The sequence below is a fragment of the Coregonus clupeaformis genome, unplaced genomic scaffold (assembly GCF_020615455.1).
Source record: "Coregonus clupeaformis isolate EN_2021a unplaced genomic scaffold, ASM2061545v1 scaf0110, whole genome shotgun sequence".
Classification (NCBI taxonomy): Eukaryota; Metazoa; Chordata; class Actinopteri; order Salmoniformes; family Salmonidae; genus Coregonus; species Coregonus clupeaformis.
Genome location: NW_025533565.1, coordinates 327,275 through 335,570, shown reverse-complemented (window position 1 = coordinate 335,570; position 8,296 = coordinate 327,275).

Here is an 8,296-nt window from a genome sequence, read left to right as displayed (position 1 = left end):
GATATGTGGGGACTGCGGTGAATGATCCTGAATTGTTGGCTGCAAGTAGAAATCGGCTGTGGAGAGCACTGAAAGATACGTTTCCAACAAATGTGCATCCTGACAACATTCTGATTGACCCACTAGGACAACAAGAAAATCAGAGAGCCTATGTGTCAAGAGTTCATCAAGTGTGGAGAAATATTACCGGAAATGATCCAGATGTGGGTCAAATTGAGCAGTCAATTTTGAGAGCTAAACTGCAGATGGGACTGCCCTCACCAGTAAGGATCAAACTGGCAGAGGTGGTTGGACTTGGAAGCATGACAAAAGGTGTCTATACAGATCATATAGCCCATCAAGTGGATCTGTACCGGAAAAAGGAACACAACCAGAAAGAACAGGACCAAGAAACTCTCAGAAAACTCAATCAAATACAACTGGTGGAGAATAAGAAGGAGAAGAAACAAGCTTTGGTTATGCAGAATCAGTGTGCACCAAATCAACAATCACTGCCACAGCTTCACCTGGACCAGTTCCAACCGCAATTGTACCAGCAACCAATAGCGGTACCAGTTGTTTTATATCCACAGCCAGTTTCTGGACAGACACAGAATTGGAGAGGAAGAGGATGAGAAGGCTTAGGAAGAGGAAGAGGAGGAAGATTTAAGCCATACTTCCAGCAATCTTCAGAAGTGTGTTATGATTGTGGACAGGTTGGTCACTTTGCTGTGAGTGTAATGGGCCAGGAGGAAACATCAGAGGGAATTTCAGAGGAAGATACAGGGGCCAGTCAAGATCATCTGGAGGACCGGTGAACCCTTATAGGGGCCTGGAGGAAGGATTCTAGGGGTGCCGAGAAGATCCGAAAGGGTGGTGTCAGCTGGTAGCATCAGGACCGGAAAAATATCCAACAATTGAGGTGAAAGTAAACAACCGACCATTGGAAGTGATGGCGGATAGCGGAACTGCTTTTACCTGTGTTCGGCCTGAAGATGCTACACATCTCCATATGTCCAATCAACTAATTAGGACAATTGGATTTGAGGGAGTGAAACAGCTGATTCCTCTTACGGAACAAATTGAGCTCTGCTATGAAAATCAGAAAATTACAATACCCATACTGGTATCAGAACATACACCTATTGCATTGTTGGGAAGAGATGCATTGTGTAGATTGAATTGTACAATAAAATGTACACCAGACGGCTGTCTGGTAGAAGTGCCAAAGGAAAAGGTTTACCAATTGTTGATGACGACAGAGATGGATTCTTCTTCAGTATTCTGGATTGGAAATCTCAGTGAAGATTTTTTGAAGCAGGTTAAGATATGGGAGAAATTCATTGTGGCAAATATGCCAGATGCGAGGCTTCGGGAATATCCATTTCATTGTACGCTCAAGTATTTCAAGAATGCTGCCCAATCGAACTCAGAGGAATGGTTGAGTCATCAACCAAAGAAAGTTAAACTCAGCTAATTTTAGGAGCAGCTTTTTGAACATTTTTGACATGCGTTTTTCTGGATTTTTTTGTTGTTATTCTGTCTCTCACTGTTCAAATAAATCTACCATTAAAATTATAGACTGATCATTTCTTTGTCAGTGGGCAAACATACAAAATCAGCAGGGGATCAAATACTTTTTTCCCTCACTGTATATGGCCACTTTTCATAAAAAGTTGTCCACATATGTTTCTGACAGGCAAAGAAAAGAAGAGGTGCAGCAGAAGCTTGATGAGCAAAAAAGGAGTACAGTGCAACCTGGGGACAAGGTGTTCGTGAAGGTATTTAGAAAGAAGTGGTATAACGAACATCGTGAAGGACCATTTGAAGTTGTTCGTAGTACTGGAACAGCTGTCCAGGTTAAAGGGTCTCCAACATGGTATAATTTGTCACATTGTGTTAAAGCGCCTGGAGAAGAGGTGCCACGCGCAGAGAGACAGGATGTTGAAGGCTCAAGAGAGCAGGATGAAGATAGGGGAGAACAGGCAGAAGGAGGGATGCATGACAATATCCAGAGTCAAAACCCAGAAGGAGCGATTGTCCGTGTTGTGGACAACGTTGATGATAATGTTTACACTTCTGATGATGCCAGAGATGACTCTGCAATGGATGGAAAGGAAAGGAGATTTGGGGACATTGATTTTCAATACGTCCCAGAAACAACAGGGAATATTTCAGTGGAATGTGAAACAGCGGAGATCACCAAGGGCAACTCTGTTACAGGAGAAGCTGGTGATTCGGTTAGACAAAGTAGGCCCAGACCAGTTAGAAGAAAAGTCAGACCAAAACCTTACGAAAACTAGGGTTGAAGTAACTCTAGGAAAGTCAGCTCAGCTTCCATGTCAGTGCACGAGAGAGAACAGTGGTGAAGGGAAATTTAGAGTTCAGTGGGAAGATAGATATGGCAGGAGTTTAGATCTGTTAGGAGCAGTTGCATTGAGAAAGTATGCGTTGCTGAATGATAAGAGAAGACTGAAGATTGAGGGTGATTGCAGTCTCTATGTGTACAATTCCCAGCAGGAGGATCAAGGTGATTATAAATGTATTTTTTACAATCCACAGTTTGAAAGGGAGGGATTAGAGTTGGGACTGAGAGTTAATGTAGTGAGACTAGTGGTGATAGATGGAAATACAAGTAAAGAGCTCCAAGCTGTAGGGAAAATAGATGAATCAACAACAATGACATCAACACTTCAGCCTAATACAACAACAGTGAGAAGCAATTCAACTCTTTCAACATTGACAGTTATTAAAGCTATAAATGTATCACATTTGATTACAATGGCACCTCAGAAAATCGCTCCAACACCAATTTTAGAAGAAAAGACTGTCATTAGGGTTAGGATGGGTGGTACAGCTCATCTTCCTTCCTAGATGTGAGAGACGCAGTGGGGGTGGTGACATTCCTCCCACGTGGAGAGATAATTATGGAGAAGAAGTGTTGTTATCAGGACCAGAAGTAGAAGCTGTTTCATCTAGTCAAAGGAAGTATATTTTGTACAACGATATGAAGTGGAAGAGGGTTATGAGTGATTGCTCACTTATTTTGCGTAATGTTACATGGGAAGATCAGGGAGAATATACGTGTACTTATTTAGAGCCAGCGTTAAAATTTGTTCCGGTTAAGAATTATTGGTTACAAGGCTATGTAACTCGTAAGGTGATGCTTATGATGGAAGATTTAAAGTCTGCTGAAGTTTCCACAGTCACCAAAGGAGTTCAGGAGCAGTATATTACAGTAGCCACTCCAACAGTAAATAATACACAGAGGATATCTGTCACTTTGCCACTGGAAATAATTAAGAGTGTTTATACATCAACTAAAGCCACTATTTTAACAGTAACTTTGAAAGAGATTAATGTTACGACGGCGATAACACATTTCGGAAATGTGACAGACACCAACAACAACTTTTCTGAAACTAAAGGATGTAGTAAGAGTGACTCAGAAGTTTATCATACGGATGGAGAGTGCTGTGAATGGTAGTAAGGATAGTGTTGAAATAGGAGAGCAGATGGTAGTAGAGAATGATGTAGATTCATCTGAAATAGTGCAGAATACTATCCCGGAGGTAAAGGATGAGTTCTTTAATTTTGATGGAACACCAGAAGATATATCTGATCAATACCGCTCGTTAGGGAAGAGAGAAATTAAATGGAAGGGATATGGATTTGATTCTTCTGTTTTGCAAATTAAAGATGGATGGGCAGGTAGGAATCTATGGTTCCAGCAGTTAACTCATTCTGTAAGATCATTGAGGAATCTTGAGGGTCCATGTCTGTTGAGAATTCCAGCACCAGGCACATGGGGTTCAATCTTAGAGACGGTGGCTCAACCTCTATCAACTACGTGTCAATCTTATGCTTTATCATGGCTGTTGTATCAGCAACAATCATTAACAGATATAATGATGTCGTTGTCAAAGCATTTGTTTAGGCCTAGGTTTAATTGTTCTTGGTTAAATGAATTACCCTATGTGAATTTGTTAGATCGGAAGGAAAATCAGTTAACAGCTATTCCTGAAGCATTGGAGGTGAAACCCGTGAGGGCTAAAAGCTGTTTTTGTTCAAATAAAACATATGATGGACCGGGTGTGTTTATGGGAATATCAGATTGTGATGATTATATGATGACTTTGGGTAAGCATGAACGTAAGGTTAGTAATGAGAAATATAAAGTAACTTGTTATGTTCCATTTAGTAAGAAGAGCAGGACTTTGATGGTGAAAGATCAGCTTTTGCCTGGCAATGTGACTATTGGGAATTTTCGAGATATTTGGTGGGTTTGTGGTGATAAAGCATATATATTCTTACCCTATGGATGGATAGGATGTTGTTACATGTCGACGTTGAAGCTTCCATATGAGGTTTTTACCATTCAAAGAGGGGAAGCACCGGACACAGATAAATCTGATTCTAGGTCTGGAAATAGGGTGAAAAGGGAAATGGCGCAATTTCATAGTCTGGAATCCTACCATTGGAGAATAAGTCTAGGAGAGAAGTGGGGACTTGGACTTTTTCCATGGTATGGTGTAACATTTTTGGCAGATCACATTGATAATATTACCTATACTTTGCAGGGTTTTGCAAATGAAACGATACGAGGGTTTAACCTTCTGTCAAATATTCAAAGAAGTCACAGACTGACGCTGTTGAAACATGACATGGCTCTTGATTATATTTTAGCCAAACAAGGTGGCTTATGTTTGGCTATGAACCTGACGAGGGATGATTGTTATACTTTGATCCCTGATAGTTCCGATAATATCACTAGTGTTATAGATGCATTGAAGAATATAAGGGATGCGTTTGGTAGATCTGAAGGAGCTGGATGGTCAGCGAAGACTTGGTTGCAAGATCAGTTAGGCCCAGTGGGAGCAGTGATAGTTCAGATTTTAGTGGCCGCTCTTGTAGCGCTGTGTGTGATGTTTTGCTTTTGTACTTTGTTATTGACTTTTGCGAAGGCTATGATATTGTGATGGGTTGGAGTTGTGATGCCTGGAGACAACACTTAGATGCCGTTGTTAACTGTTACTGATCTAGATGGAGATAAACAAGTGGGACTGGATGGAGTATTGATGGATAGATATCCATTTTGAATATCCGATCATTTTTCACGTCTTTACATATTATTGTGATATTTAGTATTTTGTTATGAATCAAAGGGGGGAAATGGAATGTGATTAATTTTATATATCATTTTTATATTATTGTTGATATTGATGTTTAAATTTGCATATGTTGTTTTGCAAAAGATACTGGTTGGTGTTTTCTTTTCTTCCAGAAGCATATGGGGGAATGTGTAGAGGGGATTCAAATACTCAAACATGGACAATATGAATGGACTGGAGGAAGTGGAACAAGGAAGGTGTGGAAATGTTCAGATTCCATCATCAACGTTGCATTAAAAGTCGACACTGCTGAGGAGATGCAGTGTAGTGGACTACATTCCAGTGTATGCAATGATATATATATAGACATATTTGCATGTGTAATACATCATTTGTGTCAAATTCTTTCTGTATTAATTTTTGAAGAATGATATTTTCTGTTGTTGGGTACATGTGGGGACCTCAGATGTTTTTGTTTATTTCGTGGATGCTTAGGGATATTGGGTCTAGGCAGGGACAGAGAGAATCCACAGGAGGGTCCGATGGGTCGACCAGCCTGAATGTGGACATTTTTGAGTGTATTTTGTTTTCTGAGGCTTTCATGTGTATTCAATTGCATCATAGTTTAAAATGCATTGATAAAGATTTATAAATTGATCTGGAGTACTTAGGTGGTCGCCTGGGGCAGAGGGGCCGTGGGAGAATTTTACTGTCTTGATTGATTGATGGATATTTGGAAAGAAAGCTGCCAGACAGGTTTTTCGCTCTCACACTCCATAAAGATTTGTTCATATTTCATAGAAATGTATTTACACTCCATAGAAAAATGTGTTTTTGGTTTATTGCTAAAGTTACTCATTAAGAAAAATTGTTATTTGTCATAATCCTATTATTTTTGTTTTTGAGACTTTAATTAGTCTCGAAGGGGGGAAATATGTAGTATCTAAACAGTTTATGTTTTGCTGACGTTTGCAAATGGTGTGTTAGAGGAAGTTGGCTCTACTTGCGGAAGCATCTGGAAAGCATTACTATAGGGGCCCCCTAAAACAGAGGAGAGTCTGTTATGTGAAGGCCAGGGATTGGTCTGTAGAAAACACCCATATTATGTTACATATTATATAAATACCATGGTTGGAACAAAGGACGGGGAGAAAAACATATTAGAGATTGGGTTGGTTGTTCTCCGGATTTTCTGCAGAAATCTGTAAATTGACGCTGAAATCTTTGATGTAATAAACCATTATAATCGAGGACAGTGTCAGCGGATTTCTTGTCATCACAGCATAATTAGCATCGTTATCTCGACACTACACTGCACTTGACCATACAGTTGAAGTCGAAAGTTTACATACATCTTAGCTAAATACATTTAAACTCAGTTTTTCACAATTCCTGTCTTAGGTCAGTTAGGATCACCACTTTATTTTAAGAATGTGAAATGTCATAATATAGTAGAGAGAATTATTTATTTCAGCTTTTATTTCTTTCATCACATTCTCAGTGGGTCAGAAGTTTACATTCACTCAATTAGTATTTGGTAGCATTGCCTTTAAATTGTTTAACTTGGGTAAAATGTTTTGTGTAGCCTTCCACAAGCTTCCCACAATAAGTTGGGTGAACTTTGGCCCATTCCTCCTGACAGAGCTGGTGTAACTGAGTCAGGTTTGTACGACTCCTTGCTTGCACATGCTTTTTCAGTTCTGCCCACAAATATTCTATAGGATTGAGGTCAGGGCTTTGTGATGGCCACTCCAATACCTTGACTTTGTTGTCCTTAAGCCATTTTGCCACAACTTTGGAGGTATGCTTGGGGTCATTGTCGTTTTGGAAGACCCATTTGCGACCAAGCTTTAACTTCCTGACTGATGTCTTGAGATGTTGCTTTAATATATCCACATAATTTTCCTTCCTCATGATGCCATCTATTTTGTGTAGTGCACCAGCCACTCCTGCAGGAAAGCACCCCCACAGCATGATGCTGCCACCCCCATGCTTCACGGTTGGGATGGTGTTCTTCGGCTTGCAAGGTACCCCCTTTGGCTTCTTCCTTGCTGAGCGGCCTTTCAGGTTTTGTCGATATAGGACTCGTTTTACTGTGGATATAGATACCTTTGTACCTGTTTCCTCCAGCATCTTCACAAGGTCCTTTGCTGTTGTTCTGGGATTGATTTGCACTTTTCGCACCAAAGTACGTTTATCTCTAGGAGACAGAACGTGTCTCCTTCCTGAGCGGTATGACGGCTGCGTGGTCCCATGGTGTTTATACTTGCGTACTATTGTTTGTACAGATGAACGTGGTACATTCAGCCGTTTGGAAATTGCTCCCAAGGATGAACCAGACTTGTGGAGATCTACCATTTTTTTCTGAGGTCTTGGTTGATTTCTTTTGATTTTCCCATGATGTCAAGCAAAGAGGGACTGAGTTTGAAGGTAGGCCTTGAAATACATCCACAGGTACACCTCCAATTGACTCAAATGATGTCAATTAGCCTATCAGAAGCTTCTAAAGCCATGACATCATTTTCTGGAATGTTCCAAGCTGTTTAATGGCACAGTCTACTTAGTCTACTATTGTGGTCCTCTGTAGCTCAGCTGGTAGAGCATGGCGCTTGTAACGCTAAGGTAGTGGGTTCGATCCCCGGGACCACCCATACACATAAAATAAAATGTATGCACACATGACTGTAAGTCGCTTTGGATAAAAGCGTCTGCTAAATGGCATGTTAGTGTTTGTAAACTTCTGACCCACTGGAATTGTGATACAGTGAAATAATCTGTCTGTAAACATTTGTTGAAAAAATTACTTGTGTCATGCACAAAGTAGATGTCCTAACCGACTTGCCAAAACTATAGTTTGTTAACAAGACATTTGTGTCTTGAAAAACAAGTTTTAATGACTCCAACCTAAGAGTGTGTAAACTTCCGACTTCAACTCTATTACCGGACAGTAATCAAGATGGAACAAGACCAGAGCCTGAACAACTAGTACTGTAGATTTTTGTGTCAAAAACACAGAACATATTTTGCTAACAGACAACTTTGTCTATATGACATGACCATGATAATTGACCATCCAAATGTTATACCTAGGAGTTTAGCTTCCTCAACTTGCTCAATGGTCACACCCTTTATGCACATCACCAGTTGAGGTTTAGGCCTTACAGAATGTTTTGAACCAAATACGATGCTTTTAGTTTTAGATGTAT